The following is a 6,000-nucleotide window of genomic DNA, read 5'->3' on the forward strand; positions in this document are numbered from 1 at the left end:
TTCATCTAGACTGTAAAAAGCTTTTTCTAGCAGAAATATTTTTAGTGCTTTCTTAAACTCGCTATTGTTATGAATCTTTGTCTTTATTTCGGGAGGAAGAGCATTGAAGAGTTTTGCTCCAGTGTAATGGACACCCTTTTGTGCCAAGCTCAAATTTCTGAGTTCACTGTGTATGTCATTCTTCCTCCGTGTGTTATGCTCATGATAATTACTATTTGGTTGAAAGGTACCACCCCAATTTTTCAGCCAAGAGAACAATGCAGTACATCAACACTGAGGATTATCAATGAAGAAATAAAGCAGATGAACATAACAACAGGTTCCTTCTTTAGGGAGGAAAGAGGAATTAGTTTGAGGAAGTTGTGGAACTAGAAATGGCGATGAGAATAATAGTATTTTTGTGTTAAAACAAGGTAGATTACTCAGCCTGGTTTCTGAGTGATCAGCCTGTCTGTCCAGCACCCTCCAACTAGTTCCCATTTCCTCCAAATTGAAGTTGTCTTTTGTTTTGAAAACTGAGAATTTTGTAATATCCACTGTCATGAGATTTGTGCCTCCTGAAAGTAAGTACTTTCCATCTCTAACTTTATATTCCCCATGGATATTCTGTCCATAATTAGCATTTTCTATTAATCTAATAGTTCCAATTAAGAAGGGCCTGTATTTCTGGAATATTTTACCCCAAAGGAAGTGGCTATGGCCATTTTATCAGAGGACTACATGTTCAACCTAAGTGCACTATCATGCTTCTTGAAACACTGTAGCATGATTTTGACTTTGTGATGTGGAGAGTTATATTGTTGGAATACAACATCAGACAGCAAGAATGCAACAATGTTCACATAGCCCACAGCTGTCATGCTGCCTTTGATTACTATCTCATAATACCACCCCATCAGTTTGCGCCCATGGCACGGTGGGCATTTTGAAGAGCTGTTTACACAGATCTCTGCATATCCATGCAGGACCACTGTAACAAGAAACGTGATTCATCCAACAAGATGACATGTTTGCTTTTATCACTGGTCCAATCTTGTTAGTACCATACCCAATACAATAGATAATGTCATCTGATAAACATGGGGACATATAAGGGTCATCTGCTCTGAAGCTAAATGGTCGACAATATGTGCCTGTGTTCTGAATGGCATCCCACATCTACAATATTTCCTACCCAAGGGAAGAAATTGATAGTGCCCCCTGCCCCCTTTGTGCATTTGAGATAGGGCATCAAAAATTTAGGAAAAACTGACCTTTCATAAATATGTTCATTTTGCAGTGTACATCTTTCTGAAGAGTCTTCTATATGTGTATTTGTTCAAGGAAAGGTAAGACAGGTTATTTTCTCTTAAGTGTGCCAAAGTGCAGTGCCATGTCTCTTCACACAGCATTTTTCTGTCACATGGTACTGTATTTTTCTCTGTGTAATTCAAATGTGTATGTTTTACAATGGAAGCCATCAGACCTATACTTAGGACAGTGCAAATTAAAATGTTCTGTGGTGCCCCTCTTGCAACCAGTTGACTAGTATGAAATCTTACCCCTTGTAAAAATAAAATAAACTCGCAATTAATACTGGGTGGGATTATTTGCAACTGGGAGAATAAGAATGCTTCAGAAAATTTGCACTCTTCATTGTTCACTGAAGAGCCAAAGAAACTGGTACACCTACCTAATTTCATGTAGGGTGTCTGTGAGCAGGCAGAAGTGCTGCAATATGATGAGCCATGGGCTCGACTAATTTCAGAAGTAGTGCTTGAGGGAACTGACACCATGAATCCTGCAGTGCTGTCCATAAATCCATAAGAGTACGAAGGGGTGGAGATATCTTCTTAACAGGCAACCCAGCTATGCTCAATAATGTTCATTTCTGGGGAGCTTAGTGGCCAGCCGAAGCGTTTAAACATAGAGAAGTGTTCCTGGAGGCACTCTGCAGCAATTATGGATGTGTGAGGTGTTGCATTGTCCTGTTGGACTTGCCCAAGTCTGTCGGAATGCACAATGGGCATGAATGGTTGCAGGTGATCAGACGGGATTCTTACATACATGTCACCTGTCAGAGTCATTTCTAGACATATCAGAGGTCCCATATCACTCCAAACACACATTCCCCACACCATTACAGAACCTCCACCAGGTTGAACAGTCCCCTGCTGACATGCAAGGTCCATGGATTCATGAGGTTGTCTCCATACACACAAACACACATCCATCTGCTCAATACAATTTTAAATGAGACTCGTCTGATAAGGCAACATATTTTCAGTCCTCAATAGTCAAATGTCAGCACTGACAGACCCAGACAAGGCATAGAGCTTTGTGTCATGTAGTCATCAAGGACACACAAGTGGGCCTTTGGCTCCAAAAGTCAATATTTGTGATGTTTTATTGAAAGGTTCACATACTGACAGTTGTTGATGGCCCAGCATTGAAATCAGCAGCAATTTGCAGAAGGGTTGCACTTCCATTACATTGAATGATTCTCTTCAGTTGTTATTTGTCCCAGTCTTCAGGATCTTTTTCTAGCCACAGAGATGTCGGAGATTTGATTTTTTACTGGATTACTGATATTTATAATACACTCATGAAATGGTCGTACACAAAAACCCCACTTCTTCCTACCTTGGAGATGCTGTGTCCCATCACTCATGTGCTGACTACAACACAACTTTCAAACTCACTTAAATCTTGACAACCTGCCATTGTAGCAGCAGTAACTGATCTAACAACAGTGCCAGACACTTGTTGTCTTATATAGGTGTTACCGACTGCAGCACCGTATTCTGTCTGTTTACGTATCTCTGTATTTTAATATGCATGGCTATACCATTTTCTTTGGTGCTTCAGTATCATCATCATCATCATCATCATTTAAGACTGATTATGCCTTTCAGCATTCTGTCTGGAGCATAGCCTCCTTATAAAATTCCGCCATGATCCCCTATTCAGTGCAAACATTGGTGCCTCTTCTGATGTTAAACCTATTACTTCAAAATCATTCTTAACCAAATCGAGGTACCTTCTCCTTGGTCTGCCCCGACTCCTCCTACCCTCTACTGCTGAACCCATGAGTCTCTTGGGTAACATTGCTTCTCCCATGTGTGTAACATGACCCCACCATCTAAGCCTGTTCGCCCTGACTGCTACATCTATAGAGTTCATTCCCAGTTTTTCTTTGATTTCCTCATTGTGGACACCCTCCTGCCATTGTTCCCATCTACTAGTACCTGCAATCATCCTAGCTACTTTCATATCCGTAACCTCAACCCTGTTGATAAGGTAACCTGAATCCACCTAGCTTTCGCTCCCATACAACAAAGTTGGTCGAAAGTTTGAACGGTGCACAGATAACTTAGTCTTGGTACTGACTTCCTTCTTGCAGAAGAGAGTAGATCGTAGCTGAGCGCTCACAGCATTAGCTTTGCTACACCTCCCTTCCAGTTCTTTCACTATGTTGCCATCCTGTGAGAATATGCATCCTAAGTACTTGAAACTGTCCACCTGTTCTAACTTTGTTCCTCCTATTTGGCACTAAATCCGTTTATATTTCTTTCCCACTGACATTACTTTCGTCTTGGAGATGCTAATCTTCATACCATAGTCCTCACATTTCTGATCTAGCTCTGAAATATTACTTTGCAAACTTTCAATCGAATCTGCCATCACAACTAAGTCATCCGCATATGCAAGACTGCTTATTTTGTGTTCACATATCTTAATCTCACCCAGCCAGTCTATTGTTTTCAACATATGATCCATAAATAATATGAACAACAGTGGAGACAGGTTGCAGCCTTGTCTTACTCCTGAAACTACTCTGAACCACGAACTCAATTTACCGTCAACTCTAACTGCTGCCTGACTATCCATGCAATGATCTTTAATTGCTTGCAAAAGTTTGCCTCCTATTCCATAATCTCGTAGAACAGACAATAACTTCCTCCTAGGAACCCGGTCATATGCCTTTTCTAGATCTATAAAGCATAGATACAATTCCCTGTTCCACTCACAACACTTCTCCATTATTTGCCGTAAGCTAAAGATCTGGTCCTGACAACCTCTAAGAGGTCTAAACCCACACTTATTTTCATCCAATTGGTCCTCAACTAATACTCGCACTTTCCTTTCAACAATACCTCAGAAGATTTTACCCACAATGCTGATTAAAGAGATACCTCTGTAGTTGTTACAATCTTTTCTGTTTCCACGTTTAAAGATTGGTATGATTACTGCTTTTGTCCAGTCTGATGGAACCTGTCCCGACTCCCACGCCATTTCAATTATCCTGTGTAGCCATTTAAGACCTGACATTCCACTGTATTTGATGAGTTCCGACTTAATTTCATCCACCCCAGCTGCTTTATTGCACTGCAATCTACTGACCATTTTCTCCACTTCCTCAAATGTGATCCTACTTCCATCATCATTCCTATCCCATTCTACCTCGAAATCTGAAACATTACTGATCCTATGTTCACCTACATTGAGCAACTCTTCAAAATATTCCCTCCATCTGCTCAAGGCATCAACAGGATTTACCAGCAATTTTCCTGACCTGTCCAAAATACTTGTCATTTCCTTCTTACCTCCCTTTCGAAGACTGCTCATTACACTCCAGAATGGTTTTCCAGCAGCTTGACCCATAGTCTCCAACCTGTTTCCAAAGTCTTCCCAAGATTTCTTCTTGGATGCTGCAATTATCTGTTTGGCTTTGTTTCTTTCTTCAACATAACTTTCTCTGTCTACCTGAGTTCTAGTATGTAGCCATTTTTGATACGCCTTCTTTTTCCTTTTACAGGCTGCCTTGACTGTGTCATTCCACCAAGCTGTTTGCTTCATCCTACTTTTACACACTACTGTTCCAAGACGTTCTTTAGCCACTTCTAGTACTGTGTCCCTGTACCTTGTCCATTCCTTTTCCAATGACTGTAATTGACTACATTCAACTAACTGGTACCTTTCTGAGATCGCTGTTATGTACTTGTGTCTGATTTCCTTATCCTGAAGTTTCTCCACTCTTATCCTCCTACATATGGTCCTGACCTCTTACACTTTCGGCCTCACAATCCCAATTTCACTGCAGATTAAATAATGATCAGTGTCATCAAAGAATCCCCCGAATACACGTGTGTCCCTCACAGCCTTCCTGAATTCCTGATCTGTTATTATATAGTCAATGATAGATCTGGTTCCCCTGCCTTCCCAAGTATACAGGTGAATGTTCTTATGTTTAAAAAAGGAGTTTGTGATTACTAAGCCCATACTGGCACAGAAATCCAAGAGTTGTTTCCCATTCCTGTTGGCCTCCATATCAACTCAAAATTTGAAACTTCCTGGCAGATTAAAACTGTGTGCCCGACCGAGACTCGAACTCGGGACCTTTGCCTTTCGCGGGCAAGTGCTCTACCAACTGAGCTACCGAAGCTCAGTTGGTAGAGCACTTGCCCGCGAAAGGCAAAGGTCCCGAGTTCGAGTCTCGGTCGGGCACACAGTTTTAATCTGCCAGGAAGTTTCATATCAGCGCACACTCCGCTGCAGAGTGAAAATCTCATTCTGGAAACATCCCCCAGGCTGTGGCTAAGCCATGTCTCCGCAATATCCTTTCTTTCAGGAGTGCTAGTTCTGCAAGGTTCGCAGGAGAGCTTCTGTAAAGTTTGGAAGGTAGGAGACGAGGTACTGGCAGAAGTAAAGCTGTGAGTACCGGGCGTGAGTCGTGCTTCGGTAGCTCAGTTGGTAGAGCACTTGCCCGCGAAAGGCAAAGGTCCCGAGTTCGAGTCTCGGTCGGGCACACAGTTTTAATCTGCCAGGAAGTTTCATATCAGCGCACACTCCGCTGCAGAGTGAAAATCTCATTCTGGAAACATCCCCCAGGCTGTGGCTAAGCCATGTCTCCGCAATATCCTTTCTTTCAGGAGTGCTAGTTCTGCAAGGTTCGCAGGAGAGCTTCTGTAAAGTTTGGAAGGTAGGAGACGAGGTACTGGCAGAAGTAAAGCTGTGAGT

The sequence above is a fragment of the Schistocerca americana genome, chromosome 1 (genome assembly GCF_021461395.2).
Source record: "Schistocerca americana isolate TAMUIC-IGC-003095 chromosome 1, iqSchAmer2.1, whole genome shotgun sequence".
Taxonomy (NCBI): domain Eukaryota; kingdom Metazoa; phylum Arthropoda; class Insecta; order Orthoptera; family Acrididae; genus Schistocerca; species Schistocerca americana.